Source organism: Cryptomeria japonica, chromosome 7 (assembly GCF_030272615.1).
Source record: "Cryptomeria japonica chromosome 7, Sugi_1.0, whole genome shotgun sequence".
Lineage (NCBI taxonomy): Eukaryota > Viridiplantae > Streptophyta > Pinopsida > Cupressales > Cupressaceae > Cryptomeria > Cryptomeria japonica.
The window spans coordinates 796,505,441-796,522,549 of NC_081411.1; positions in this window are offsets into that span (position 1 = coordinate 796,505,441).

Consider the following 17,109-nt stretch of genomic DNA (forward strand, 5'->3'; position numbering starts at 1 on the left):
GTCATAAAACATCTTTTCTATTTTGTTTTGTTTACAGATGATGTGATTGATGATCATGAAGGTCGTGAAGGCATAAATGACCACCTTCCTAAGGGACTAAAAAATTATCCCCGACAATTTAGTAGGTTTCCCTACTATGAGCAGTTACAAATTATTAATTTGTTTGATACTATGCATATTGGAAAGAATATAAAAGAGACATTATGGAAAATATTGGATGGAAGGCGTGACAAAGAAAAAATTGTAAAAATATGTAGTGACATTTAGGATTCCAATCATGCAATGATAAATGTCATTCAATCAAATAGCCATGGAGACCAAATTAATATAAGTGAGCTTCCTTGGTTATTAACAGACCAGCAAAGCAATGCTATAAAAGAAGTCATACGAAAAATTTGATTTCCCATAGGATTTGTTGCGAACATAAACAATCTCATATCAAAGAAAAGTGAATTTGGGCCAGGGATGAAAACACATGATTGGCATACCTTCATTAAGGTAATTCATGTTCTTGTGTTTTTAGTATGTATTTAAGTACTGCACATATGTGTACTTTTCATTATGTTACAAAAAAATGAAAAGATAATTTTATAATTGTGGCAGTACATTCTACCTCTATCTCTCCTAGACGACTTCGACAATAATGTCAAGCAAGTCATATATGATCTTGAAAAATACATGAGGTAAGTAGTGATATTTGTTTAGTTCATTGTATAGATATTATATTTGCGATTTGTTTTACTTGTTATGTAATATATATTTTTGTGTGTTGAATACCTTGTAGGTGGTTGTCATGTAAAGAAATCCATAAAGACGATATAAAATATTGGAAGAGAAAAATTCCTCATTTAATGTGTGAAATGCAAAAGTGTCTACCTCAAGATTTTTTCAATGCACAAGAACACTACCTCATACACCAAGTTGAGGAGATTGAATTGTGTGGACCTGTACACACCAGGTCAATGTGGATGGTTGAGAGGCACTTGAAATTTTTGAAGGCTTTGGTTCGACAAAGAGCACATCCTGAGGGTTCTATGGTGGAGGGATATATGGTATACCAGACTATGGTGTACATTTCTGAATATCTTCCTAAGTTTGCAGCAAAGATCCACGTGGATCGCATTTGGGATCCCAATCCCATTAACAAATTTGAAGGGGAGTACTTGAAGGGGAAAGGTAGATTGAGGAAAGTGAGAAGTAATTATAAGATGTTATTGTAGTTAATTAATTCTTAATCTTCAAAATAAATCGGTTGTAAGACGTCTATTTATTTTTTGTACAGTTGGTCAAGAGTGGGATGCATTACATTTGTCTATTGCAAACAATCTTGATTGGATGACGATATGGATTGAAAGTTGTCAACATTCTGGACGCACGTTAACATGGGAAGGTGTGGCTTCATTGGTTAAAGAAGCTCATCGTAATGGAGATTCCAATGTTACACAAAGGGAAATTGATTTAGCATATGGTTTAAGAGATAAACAGGTACGTATAAATTTATTAATCACCCATATGTTTATCAACTCACAATGCAATAAATTTTACATGTTTGACGTATCGCAGATCAAACACCACAATGCTATGTGCTGCAATGGTCATAAATTTTGCATAAAAAAGTTGGATGACACGAAGAAAACTTGTGATTCTGGCATCACTGCAGTCTTTGAGGTGACAAATATTTCATCGAGAAATGACACACATCCTCAACAGTCTCAAAATTGATACTATGGCATTTTGGATGATATACTTGAGTGTGAATTTAATTCCTTCAAATTAGTTTTGTTCGTCGTCAAATGGTATAGGCTACGATTGAATAAAAATGATCCTGATAGAACTGTTATTGAACATGATAATGGTTTTACAATGCTAAATAAAAGGTCATTTGAACCAGTTGGGGATGAGCCCTATGTTCTTCCAAGCCAATGTGAGCAAGTATTTTACTCAGAGGTTCCACATAAACCAAGTTGGTCATTTTTTGTTAGACATGATCCAAGAGGAAGGCCGATAAAGTATAATGTGATGGAAGAAGAAGATACCGAAGAAGTAGAAGAAGAAGAAGAAGAAGAAGAAGAAGCTGGTGGTGATGGTGGTGATGGTGATGGTGATGGTGATGGTGATGGTGATGGCGAAGACGGTGATGGTGATGGCAAAGACGATGATGATGATGATGATGATGATGATGACCTTGATGTTCATGATGATGAATGAAATGTATGGGGTATGTGATTAGTATATTATCTATTTAATATTGACTTCTTGATAGAATTTTTTTTACATAATTAATACATTATTTTTTGAATTCTAATGCTATTACATAATTAATTATGACATTTTTTAAACTGTGTTTATTTATGGAAATTGGATTGTTTATTAGCTATGTGATGGATGTTGATTTAAAATACATATGTGATGGATCACATGTTTATGATGATGCATGTGACATTTTTTGAACTTTGTGTTTATTTATAGAATGTGGATTGTTTACTACATATGTGGTTAATGGTGATTTATGATACATATATGATGGATTACATGTTTATGATGACACATATGTGATGCTAATTGTGATGCTCAATTACATATATGATGACACATCATGTGGTGCTTATGATACATATGTATTTATTGTTTATCAACTTACAAATGTAGTATTGCTTATGATGCTCAATTGATGGTGTTGGTTTCAGGTATAGTCCCTGTGTGATGTTGTCACCCTTGGTGGGAATAGGTCATTGACTACATACATCGTCATCCATTTAGTTGAGTATCCTGCATAGTCTACATAAAGTAAAGGTAAGGAATTAAAAAATTTACAATGTTTTTGATGACATCATCTTTTTATTATTTAATACTCTTTTTGTCTGCAAAGTTCATATTGTTCATGTTGTGTACTATGTAATTTCTAGCTAACATAAGATAATTAAATTACATTGTACAGGACCCTAAACCCCTTTGACAAGGATCCTGCACAGTCTCATGGATGGATAGGTATAAATAGTCAATACACCCTATAGAAACAGTTTATTTTTTTAAAATTACTTGGAAAACAAACTTCCTCAGTTTTTCAAACCTTGACATTAGCAGCAAATCTAATACAGTTATCAACACTTGAGGCCCCAATTGGACTTATTCCAATTTTAATCCCAAAATCAACTTTAGGGCCGACTTCTTCATCAACATTACCCTCATTTGAAAAATTTCTCTCTCATTACCAATTAACTCTCTCATTTCATGGAGTGCAAGTACCCCCAAATAGGTATTTGTCAGATCTGTCTTCGTCGAGTGAGGAAAATGTAGGAATAGAAAATGAAAGTGACACATGTAGTAGGTCTACAATTGGGAGATCAACAAGAGGTCAAAAGATTAGAAGAAAATTCAATAAACACATGAAATGTTTCCTTGCTCAAGGGGGGTCGTGTTCTTATGATGATGAGACCAAAGGAGACATTGAGGTGCCACTGAGGTACAAACATCTATAGAAACAATGGGTGCCCAAGGAACTTCCTCCAATAAACACCTATTTTTGTGTTAACGATAGGATATATCACATAGCACCTTCATCATTACATGGTTTAGGCTTATTTTCCATGGACAGCATAAAGGTTTGTTACAATAAAGTTGTTGAATTGATGGAGTTTGTTGGACCTTGTTACAATTACAATAATTGGATGCAGATTGTTAAATATAAAAAAAGTATGCGTAGGTATGCACTGTCAGCAAATTATATACAACAGAAAGATAATGATCAAAGTAAACGAGTGGCTGTATACATTGATGGTCGGCCAAAAGCAACAGGGAATATTGTAGGTTTTATAAATAGTATGCGACCTGGGTCAACTAATAAATAACCCAATTGCATATTTGAGGCACGCGAGGGAAATCATGTATTTGTATGTGCGATAAAATCAATAAGTGCAAGTGAAGAGCTTCTAATCGATTACAATTTGAATCATATAGATGCAAACAAAGTTAATATCATGGGGGTGGTACGTACTATATACCATTTAAATTAACCAGCCTCCAATTAATAAATCCATTATACCATTTTATTATGAAGTTTTTTTGCTAAGTCTATTGGTTTAATTTCGCTAACGTTTTTTATATTTTTTCTTTGTCACAGGGCGACATGGATCCATCACATATCGCAGATAGGGATGTAGGTTGCGACACTTCTACCGAGCAGGTAAACCTCATTGTAATTGTACAAATTAGATAGAAGCAAACTGTTACATTATTATGTTCTTTTTTTTAGTGATTTAGACTAATTTTGTAATTGTTAATGATATTCTTGACATAGACGGATGTTTGGGGAAAGGGAAAGGGAATTGCAGTACCTGAGCACATCTCTAGGGATGTGGAATCAATAGGGTTAAGAGATGATGACCTTGAAGATTCCACACACTCTATGGAATTCATAAAAAGCCTCTTAGAAAAATTACTAAAGAGATTGTTGCTTTGGCACAAGTGCATCCTATTACTGATGAGATACGAGAGAGGGTGGAATTATTGATTTGGATGGCAGAAAACTTGCAAGTAAGCAGTAATGAAAGCTTTAATTATAACAAAATTTAAATAATGGTTTATATTTTATTCTCTTTTATGTCATTAACTAAAATATGTACATATTGTTTTTACAAAAATTTATCCGCCCTCATGAAAGTCGTTGCCATGATCAAGGTGTTGCAGGTTCTTCAGGTGATGACGATTTTCTTGTATTATCGCTTGCTTGGCTTATCACTCTGAGTACCCAAAACACATCATACTTGATATTGTCAATCTTCAAAATAAAGGTCCATCCTTGTTTACAATTCTTGCACTTTTCATATATTTAATGTATTATTCTTTAGGTGATGTCAATGTTCCTGTGCAAATGTCGTCGCTACCTCATCAGAGGTTACCCCCACCTGTATTGTTGACTGCAATTTCAGCAACATGTAGCATGAAAACATCCTCTATTGCACGTCATATTGGCCCGCCCACTATTGGTAGATCCCTCTTTTGCTCTACCTTTTGTTATGTGTTTATTTCCCTTCAAGCGTTCTTTCTTGAATTCTAATGACATTTCATAGTGGGTTCATTTTTTGCAGGAGGAGATGCACATGAGGATGTGCCAGAGGCGACTATTGCTAATAACATACCATCATTTCCAAGATCTTCTCGTATTGCAAGTATGGGAGCGTTGCAGGCCACATTGGTGGTGAGCGACGAAGAAATGATTCCCTTAAAGATACAAAAGGTTCCAAGTACTTTAAAATTATTATTAGATATACTCTAATTGTAATTTACTTTATGATCACTCATTTTGGAGTAATGATCCCATGAATTTTTTGCAAGCAATGATATTTTCTATAAACATCTTAGTGACATTGCATTGCAGATATTTGGGCCCATCATACGTAAAAGGTGGTACATCATATGTGAACTAACCCTAATCCACTATTTTGATTTCATATCATTGCTATAATAGTTTTCCTTTGATCCATTTCTTGAATTGTAATAAATGTAGCTTCAATTCATTTCTGAATCTAACAGGTTTGGTTTTGCTTTAAAAGGTGGAATGACCAAGAAAAAAGGTTAAAAGATGAATTGACAAACCAAATGGTTGAGTGGTTTGGAAATGACACCTTTGATATGTTGGCATTTTTTATGTTCATGTTGTGATTTTCATTGATGGACACACACTTGCATTAAGATCCTCTTTATATGTATGAGTTAGAGCACAACCGGTATTTGTTCCAACCGGTATGTTGTAGGTATGTTGTAATATAGTCTTTAGACTATTGATGTTTTGCAGAATGTGTTTACTGGTCTGAAGCGGCATGTTGACCCCAAGCGGTTCGTGGATACCAAGCGGTATGAGGGATTAAAGCGGCATAACACATTTTTACCAGTCTTCATTTTGACAAATCGGCAACCGGTATTTTGTATGAACCAGTAATACTCTGTGATGAGTTACCAACTGGCATTTTGTGATGAGTTACCATCCACCAATTGTTTGACGGTGCCGACACTATAACGGTGCTTTTTGTGTCATGGTACCAAGTATGTCCAGGTTCATTAAACCTAGGAAATTGTAATGTAATCATATTGGACTGACATGAAATCAGATTCCTTTATAAGGACATCATGTCTAGGGTTTTAGGATGAGGTTGCAGCAAAGAGTTTATGTTGTTGCTAGGGTTTAAGGTGGTTGAGGAGTTGGAAAGAATATGAATGTGTAGAAGACTGAAGTAATGCAGGAGTGCATTAAGAACTAGCTATCAAGGATCTAACCGAGCAGTCTATGCTATTAGATAGATCAAACACTTGTTGATTACTCACATCTTTGACAAGTCTGTAGCCCTTAACCGGGTAGGCCCAAAAGCCTTTTTGTAAATCCTCTAACAAGGTGGTTCACATCTGTGGATCTAAAATCTTCTAGCAAGGTAGTCTTTAATCGGACTTATCTCCTAACAAAGATTGAGATTCCTAACAGGATCTGTTCTGGTAAAGAACTTTGTAAGACCTTAACCGGTCTGACCTTAATCAGTCTGGTTCCTATTCTGCAGATAGTGACTTGTGAGTTCCATCTCACCATGGTTTTTCCCATTTGGGTTTCCACGTCAAATATCTTGTGTTATGGTGTTTGTGCTTCTGTGGGTAAATGCATTATTAGCTATTTGGTTTGCATGTTTGTTAACTGGTTTGTCTGTTAAACTATTTTATCGGTTTACTGCTAGTCTTGTAAAGTGTTTTAGTGTGAAGATTTTTGCCATACTAATTCACCTCCCCCCCTCTTAGTATTCATCATGATAAAACCAAGCTCCTTGAAAAAGTTGGCACATATCTAAAGTATGTGAGGGACCAATACATGACCCATTTAGAGAGGAACCTAAAGTACGAGCATCCCCCCATGATTCCAGAGAGGGAGTTGAAGGACCTGATTTTAGATGCCAAGGAGAGAATTGAAAGGAAAAAAGGAAATACACTACCAAACACCAAAAGAAGGTACGGGATACTATTAAGAATGTAATTATGTACTAATTAATTACTCTTTATATTTATATAATCTAACATATTTCAAACTTTTTATAGACTGAGTGATGCGTCAAAGGCAACCAAGACAAGACAAGAAAAGCATGGGCAACACAAACTCATCTCTAGTGGTTATATGAAACTTGTTGCATGAATTGTAAGTATATCATGTAAACGAAATATTGCATCAAAATATTAATAAATTGCAAACATTTTTTTTTTTAATCAAACAATGCAAGCAAAATTCACTGTACCAAGCAAAAATGCAAGGCTCTAAATTCAATAGAGTGCCCACAGAAGATGACAAGAGAATTGCCTACTAGCAAGGCTATTCAGCCGTGGTTGATCGGCTACGAGAATTGAGTGGGCATACACAACATTTGAGTGCATCTGTCACACGGGTAAATATGCTAAATGGAAATTATTTCAAATTGAATACTTTACCAATAATTTAATTGATTTTGAGTTCCAACATAAAGTGACTATATTTGTTTTAAATAAGCAAGCAATGATAACAATATGCATGACATTGGAATGCAACCTGTTAATCGTGAAACACCACCAGCACATGAAGGTCCAAATGTGCATCCCAATAGTGGAGGTATTCTTTTTCTATTCAAATTTATTTATTTATCTATTAATACAATTAAACATCTTAATTTGTAATTACAGTAGTAATTAATGTAACCTTTTTTGTTAATATTTTAGAGCATGTAGTCGGTGGTGACCAAGTGGAGCATGATCTGGGTACACAATATCAGGAACGTGATGTTCCCCACTCAGGTAAAGAGGACCATTTTTATTCCTTTAAACAAATATAATTGCAATTGGTGTTTAGCATTAATGTAACCTTTAGTATTTCAACTCCAGATGATCTAGAGGGTGTTCAGCATGTTGAGGTTGAGGCTAAACAAAATGATGTGGCCCCATTAGGTAAAGAGCGCAACAGTTATGTTCTCTAAATTAATGAAATACTTGTAACAATAATTAAAAAAAATTGAATTTAACCCATTTCTTTGTTATTGCAGAGGACCCCCTTCACTTCAGTGTCCTCATCCTCAGTATAGGACTAGGCATAAATCGAGATCACGAGTAGTTAGCAGAACATCTGCAGAGGGGGGAAATGATGAAGAAACTGATGTTCCACTTAATCTTTTCATAGCTTCAAAGAAAAAAGAAAAAAGAAGGATTGTAATCTAACTTATTTGATAATTACTGATTTTTATGTTTTAGTGAATGTAATTATGTGTTAATTAATGGTTATGGATGATATGTGTTAATTAATATTGATGAATGTTGTGTGTTAATTAATGTTAATCAATGTTATGTGTTAATGAACGTTATGTGATATTAATGAATGAATGCTATATTTTATTAATGGTAGAAAAAATGAATGAATGAATGTTATAAGATGTTAACGGGGAATTTAGAGTGATGTTAGGGGGAGGGAGGGGAAAAATGAGCTTCCACCTTCACGTGGTTGGCCTTGTTAAGTAGAGAATATTAAACTATTCTCTAAACCAAGCGAAGCTCAACAAGATAACACACTTTTCAATATTTCATTATGTTGCACAGTTAATCTTATTGAATAATGTATATTGAATCTTAATTATAGGGTCCAATAGAGCCAACACCAACAACAACACCACAAGTTGTTGGGTATAATGAACTCCCATATTGTCTTGTTTGTACACGAACAATATGAGTTGCTTCTAGTGTTGATATCCAAGGCGGGACTACAAAAGTTATGAATATGCCTCATCCTTGTAAGTTTTTTTATTACTTGTCATTTTCTTTAGAATTTTGTTACTTCATGAATGAGATGTTTTCAAATGTCTATTCCATGAATACCTCTCTATTGTATGCTTCATGATCTTGCTTCTGATTCAACTCTTTATATATCCTAAAATTGTATGAGCCTAATATCTTCTACTCTTGTTGAAAGTTTGGTGGCTCTGAACAATGGCTCCTTCAAAGAAGCCTGATCCTTGTAATTTTGGCCTTCCATGATGTGAAAAAGAGGTTATGTTATGAATAATTGTCCAAATGATTTAGATATTTCTTATTATGTTGAGTATGAGTAAATTTGGGCTTCCTTGGCTATGGTCACTATTTTGTACTAACTATTGTCATTTAGTGTGATTTGAGAATGGACTTCAAGTAATCATGAGGGTGGAAAAAATATTCAAGTGTAAGTGGGTATGCGGCCTTGACCAAGGGATAAACAAGCAAAGAGGTACATTGAGTGCATATATACATTTTATGTTGCCATGATATCTATAAGATATCAAACATGTAACTTAGATTGATTTGCAATTTCATTCTTGGTATCTCTATCAATCATGTTTCTAAATGAAAATCCTAAACCTCTCTCATTGATGCATGGACATATAGAACGTTGTTGTTTCTACACAAAGAATTGTAGGAATTACTTTCAAAAACTATCAAAAAAGTGTTAAACCTTAATAGTCCAAGAATCTCTAAATTCATTGGTGAGAGACCTTCTCAAGTGAAAAATTCTAGTGAAGGTTGTGTAACATTATTTTGAGAATGTATGGCAGTGCATGAAGGTCATATAATAGTGTTGGGAGAATTGACAGATGATTGACAACAATGACTGTGACAACCAAGTCACTTAGGACAATCGGCAAGATATGATTTGTTTCCACTTATTAGGGCCTCCAAACCCCTTTAAAAGTTTACAAGGATCACTAAAACCCTATCTAAGATGTCCCCCACATAATAAGATTATTCATTTCATCATACTCCCAAAAACTCAGTCTTCATTTTTTCACTAGGACAGTCACACACTGTCTAGGGACAGTCATAAAGTTCTTGATGATTTGCCCTACCCAAGGGCCACAATAGCTTGTAAAGGGCCTACACTAACCCTCTGCACCCCTCACTTCCTTCCTCCAAACACCAAGGGGGTCTATCTTGCACTTACAACTTCAAATATGCCCTCGATGCTACACTAGGTCTGATACTTGACCAATATCATACCAACAGTCACCATTTGCACGTGCCAATGAATTTTGGAGACCTACAAAGCATGAAAACATGAAAGATAATACCAATATACATGTTCTTTTGCTTTGGAGAATATGAAGTGTTGGCAATCATAATGTACATAGATTGGTTTTAGTAGTAAATCCATAGAAGTAACCTTTCAAAGTAGTGCAGTTTCATTTTAGTCTAGTATGGCAATGTGAAAATCACAACCTGTATGTTTCCTGCAAAACCTCAAAAGCATAAGTTATTACGTTCAGATATTTGAAAGTTGAAAAGCCAAAAAGTGAAAACTTATGTAATAGTTGTGCAGTTCTATGAATTTGTATTTCAAGCTTGGTGAAGCATGTTGAAGTTACTTTCAGATACTATGCATGTATTCTTTATTGTATGCCTTTACTATGATACCACAGCTGCTTCCTTATTTGAACAAAAGTTTGCTTAATCTTAAGGAAATGAATATGAACTGTATGAGAGGGCATCTGTTGTTTTCTTTATTGTATTTCTAAGAAATATTTTTACTAGTGTTTGTATGCTACTATTGCTTTGGAGGGGTCCTCATTGTATAGGTTCATTTAGAACTAGATTAGATTTGCTTTGGTCTTTTTGTAATATTCAGATTTTGGGTGAGTATATACTATATAGACGGTGTATTAAGAGTTAGAGACCATTTCATTCTTAGATGCTTTTAAACAAGTTTTATGGAGGTTGAGAAGGAATTTCCACCTAACTGTAGCTTTGGAGTATAAAACTCGTGTATCAAATTAGGCCTTGTGCCAAGGGGTTTGCTAGAAATAGATATTAGCATGTAAGGATGAGAGAGCAGAAATATTTTGCATATCATGTGACTATAGAGCCATTACTACTAGTTTAAATTCCCCTCTCACAACTTTAAACTTTTTTATGTCAGTAGGGCAAGATTTAATTCAACTTTGATACCTGTTATTATTGAGTGTCTTCCATCTACCTGCATACCCACATCAAAAAGCATCAACAAGAATGATTTTATGCATCAAATCTTACTCAAGCATGAAGGTAGAAAAAGTTATTAACCATACTACTGGGAATGGAGTATGTACATCACAAAACCACTGGAACTCATGGTGGTGCTACATTACATTTCACCCCCCTCCTTGAGAGTTCAATTCATTAATGTATGGCTTCAACAGCCTTCTCCCTAAGCTTTCCTTCTCAAAATTTAGTGATTGGATAACTAACATTACTGGCAAGGAGATGTTAATGAACTGAGTAGATTCTTTCTTCAAGAGAGATTAACAGGAACAGAAAATTGTAATTTGGGAGCATTGAGTATTAGAGGAGGATATGAGGAAGAAGATGAGAAGGTAGCCAGATATGTCAATGGCTTGAAGTATCATTTGCAAGATGAGATTGGTCTACAAGTGCCAAGGACCATTGGTGAATTTTTTCAATTGGCTATTAGAGCAGAAGAAAAGGTGAAGAGGAGACAAGAAAGGTCAGGAAGAGGAGGTAACTCAAATAGAGGAAGAGGTGGAAGAGGTCAAGGACCAAGCAATGAGGACAAGGCCAAGGAATCATTTTCAGAATCAAGGGGTGGATAAAATTAGAGAGGAGGAAGAGGATTTGGTCAAGGAAGAGTCACATTTAGGTGTTATAATTGTAATGAACCAGGGCACCCATCATTCAAATTTCCTAAATGGAGTGAAGATAAGAAAGATAGGATGGTAAACTTGACACAAGAAGACACAAAAGGAGAAGAACAAGAACCTATCTTGGCATTTCCAAAGGAAGGAGAGTTATTACTCATGGAGAAAGTACAACCATCATAGCAAGAGAGAATCTTCAAGACAAATTGTCTAATCCATGGCACAGCAAGAGAGAATCTTCAGGACAAATTGTCTAATCCATGGCAAGATATGCAATTTGATTGTTGATTCGGGGGCTTGTCACAATTTGGTTGCTTATGAAGTAGTCAAAAAGTTGAATTTACAAACTCTTGCACATCCTAAGCCATATTTTGCTACATGGGTTAGTGAAGGTTAGAATAAATTGGTAAAGGATCAAGTAGTCATAAATTTCTCCATTGGTAAGTATGTTGATAGCATTTTATGTGATGTCATGGATATGAGTTGTGGTCATTTAATTTTGGGTAGACCTTGGCAATATTCTAGAAGAATTATACATGATGGCTACACAAACACCTATTTGGTTCATAAGGGTAAGATAACATATAATTTAAGCCCATTGATTCAAGGAAGAAAAGACAATATTGTTATGTGTTTTGGTGATAAGTTTTCTGTTCAAAGGCAAGGTACAAAGAGGATTGGTTTGCAGCAGTATGACAGTCTGGTTCATAGAGAAGGTTGGGATCTCAAACATGTGCAAGTGGATTCAGTACATTGTCCTATCATTTGACAAGAAAGGGGGAGCAGGTTTGATAAGTTGCAGATGTCTCAAGACAGAGGGAAGAAGGCATTCATAACAACAACTTCAAACAAGAACACCAATGGTTTGGGGCAACCAAATCATAAAGTTTTTATTTCTAATGATTGGTGTGTGAATGCAGGTGATCATAAGAAGAAGAAGGTCACTTTGGGGGACTATCTAGTTCCTAAATGTTAGATAATAGCAAGCAAAACCAAAGGAAGGACATGGATGACTTCTTGGGACAAGAGTCTTTTTCAAGGTAGGGTGTATGGTGCAGGGGCACCCAAGAAATCCAATGCAACCATGAAGACATCAAAGGCCAAGGAGGAATTTCAAACATCAAGAAATTTCTACAAGATCAACTATGAGGTCTTAAAATCAATAATGGCCTATGAGGCACAAAAATGTAAAAAAGTTGTCAATCTATCCTGAAAGTTGTAAAATGTTGGATATTGGGTCAAAACACCCAAAAAGGGATCGAGGAGGGTTTAGATGCATCTAGATAGGAAATAGGAATGAAAATCCATAAATTCCAATGTTTATTTCAAGATGGTAATGCAATTTTAATATGTTGCCAAATTTAAACATTTGAATTCCAATGGTTAGGAAGAATTAGGTGGGAAACTAGTTTTACGTATTTTTGTGTTAAATAAACAATGTAACCAACCATAAGTTGGTTAAAAAGTCATAGAGGAAGGTTTATAAAGTCATTTTAATGCAATGTATGGCATGGTGAATGCCTGGTGTACGGACAGCATTTGGAAAAGTAATGAAACTCAGATTTTGAAGCCATCTCTTGATTTTCATGAACTTGTGAGGGTTTTACTTGGTATAATTCATATAATAGCATTTTTAGGGCATTGATTTCAACATTGAATACCTTTGTGAATTCTTTGAAGTCAGTACTAGATTATAAAATTGATTTATTGTTGATTGTCCCAGAATTTTGTTACTTTTTCCTTTAACAGTTTTGACAAATTCTAATACTATGGTCATTCCATGAATGATATGACTCTGATTCTCATGGAATGACATTAAATTTCTCTCGCTATACAAAATTCCAAGACACCAGACAAACAAAATGCACTTTTATATACCCTTTTGGCTTTTCTATAACATACTCAGAGCATTTAGCAAGTTGTTTTGGAAAGTATCTGTTGTTTTTAGACTGTCCTTTGTTTTCAATTAACTAGAATGGTGGATTGACAAAGCAACTACAAGAAATATTACTCCCTGGTACTTCTAACCTCAAAAATTTCTTAGCACATGAAAAATGATGAAGGAATCTGCAATCAATTTCAAGGTATGAGGTTCCCAACCCCAAAAGCCCTAAATTCTTCACTCAAACCCCTAAAAACAAGGGTTTCTTCAATCTCACACTTCCACACACTTCTGGAATCAATTGGTTGTTGTCTCACCTTTAGATATCTAGCATACAACTATACAAATCATAAGATATACCCCTCCAATGGGTAGATCTCTCCAACCTTCACCCTACCTAGCCTCTTCACTAGGCTTTCCCAGCAAACAATGGTGATCACCTCTCTTAAACCCTGTTATCTACACATTTAGTTGTTATGAAATATGGTACATGTCATTTTATAGTCATTCCATGAGAATCATATTTATATCATTCATGGAATGACCATAGTATTAGAATTTGTCAAAACTGTCAAAACTGTTAAAAGAAAAAGTAACAAAGTTCTGGGACAGTCAGCAATAAATCAATTTTATAATCTAGTAGTGACTTCAAAGCATTCATAGAGGTATTCAATGTTGAAATCAATGCCCTAAAAATGCTATCATATGAATTATACCAAGTAAAACCCTCACAAGTTCATGAAAATCAAGAAATGGCTTCAAAATCTGAGTTTCATTACTTTTCCAGATGTTGTCCATACACCAGGCATTCAATAATCCAACAATTTTATTTTGAGAAGTAATTCATTCCTTTAAATATTATTAACAACCAAAGGGTTCTAGTTCAATCAATCGAGCATAATTGGTGTAGGTGATGGCATGTTTCTTAATTATACCATCCATAAAAGGCTTATACTATTATATATATAAAAAAATTAATAATTCAACAATTCTATTTTGAAAAGTACTCCATTAATTTAAAAATTATTAACAATCAAATGGTTGTACTTAAATCAATTGAGCATAATTGGTGAGGGTGATGATATGTTTCTTGATTATACCATCCACAAAATGCTCAAAATTAAATGAAAATCTTTTACTGAAATACATCGTCGATGGAAAGCTACAAAATGTCATTTTCATACATAAGCAAGACATACTCAATTGGGCACAATCACCAAGAGAACGGTAAAAAATGTGTTTGAGATCATTGTCCTAATTGTGGTGTGGTCACCAAGAGATCACCGTAAATTTGTCAGCCTTTCTTTCATTTAAACCAAGTAAACCTTTATGTATATGTATATGTATATGTATATGTATATGATCTTTTATGAATATAGAAAGCTTACTATTATATATACTAATTCAATAATCCAACAATTTTATTTTGAGAAGTAATCCATTCCTTTAAATATTATTAACAACCAAAGGGTTGTAGTTCAATCAATCGAGCATAATTGGTGTAGGTGATGGCATGTTTCTTAATTATACCATCCATAAAAGGCTTATACTATTATATATATAAAAAATCAATAATTCAACAATTCTATTTTGAAAAGTACTCCCTTAATTTAAAAATTATTAACAATCAAATGGTTGTACTTAAATCAGTTGAGCATAATTGGTGAGGGTGATGATATGTTTCTTGATTATACCATCCACAAAATGCTCAAAATTAAACGAAAATCTTTAATGAATACACAAAACTATATACATATTCATATACATATACATATACATATGCATATGTATGCATATCCATATGCATATACATAAAGGTTTACTTGGTTTAAATGAAGGAAAGGTTGACAAATTTACGGTGATCTCTTGGTGACCACACCACAATTAGGACAATGATCTCAAACACACTTTTTTCCGTTCTCTTGGTGATTGTGCTCAATTGTGTATGTCTTGCTTATGTATCAAAATGGCATTTTGCAGCTTTCCACCGATGATGTATTTGAGATGTCTTTCATTTAGATATGGCATGAGCTTAGTCCTAGAGTGAGACTAGGGAGTTGGACCATGTCAACCATGGTGCACCTGATCATATTAGCTTGAAACCAATGCACCTCATATTAGCCTCAAACCTATGCCCCCTACTGGTAGGTGGTGGGGATAGAATATCATTTGTTGTATATATCAATGACTAGATAATAATTTATTTTTTTTATAAAAATATTATTATCGTCAAAATTACGACCAATACCAAGCTTTCCACCGACGATGAAATCGTCGGACATACATCGTTCTCGTCAGTGAAAAGGTTCTGGAGTCGTCACACTTCTGACTCAAACTACACAAACATCTGACGAGGATGCTATATGTGTGATGGCATTTCATAGTCGGATGATCATCGATGCATATTAATGGACTGATGACACAAAAACATCAGACAAGCAGCATCACCATCGGTGCAAAGTTCCAAATTTTAGTCAACTTTCCGACGAATTCTACAGAAGCATCTGACGGGGATGCTGCATGTCCAATGAATTTTTTGACCGAAAGAGCGATCATGCCCACCATCGGCATAGTCCATGGGATTGTCGTATTTTTGACGATCAAGGGCATCGTCGACAAGTCCGACGATGAGTTTTCAACGGCTACTTTTGTCGGCACTCCGACAAAAATTAGTCACAATTTTGACAATCGGCCATTGAAAATTAGCTCTGAATGTACTAGTGAAGGAAGAGCCAACATCATCAAGCATAGGAGGAGTATTAGAGTTTTCTAGTTCTTTATTTTCCTATTTTGCTTTGTTACTAATTTTTCTTGATATGCTTTTGAAATGGATTCATCTTCATGTTATGCTTATGGTTGAAAGTTTACTAACATGATTTCCTTGTGATTGTCCACTAATCCCTTTTTCATAGCATCACTAGGTTTTCCAAGCAGGATCGACGGTTCTTCAAGATAGGAATAACTCTTCTCCCCCTTGGCATTGTGAAGATGTACGGAGACAATCTTGTATTTTGTTATCATATATTATTTAAATGTGTAAACTATTGGACATTGTTGTTGTCATTGATGTCAACATATTCCTACTCTAATGATTGCAAATTGGTTTAATCGGATTTTGGTTTGGTGTCTAGAATATTTATAGTATAATTATATTCTTTTGTATTGGTTTTGGTGATCTGGGAAGCTTAATTGATCATATCATATGATCTAGTTTTGTAGTTTGTGTTTTTTATCAATGTTTTGCAGAGTCCAGTATTTCCTCTGGTATATTCTGATGAGATTAGATCTTGAGTTGATTCTTTGGGAGATTGCTTGGAATGGTCTTGTGTATCTTCATTTCAGATGGTTCATGATTTGGTGCTCCACGAATTATATTTCTTCATGACAATTGTTGTTGTTTGAGTATTCTTGAGTTTCAGACGTTGATAGATGAAGATTTGATAAGTAGTCTCGGTGCAGCTATTACTGATAATACTAACATGATTGCTGGTGTAATGGGACCAATATGTATTGGTGGGTGAAAAATGTGTGAATGAAAGATCAAGAGTAAAACTACCCTTTCCCTCTAAGAAGAGATGA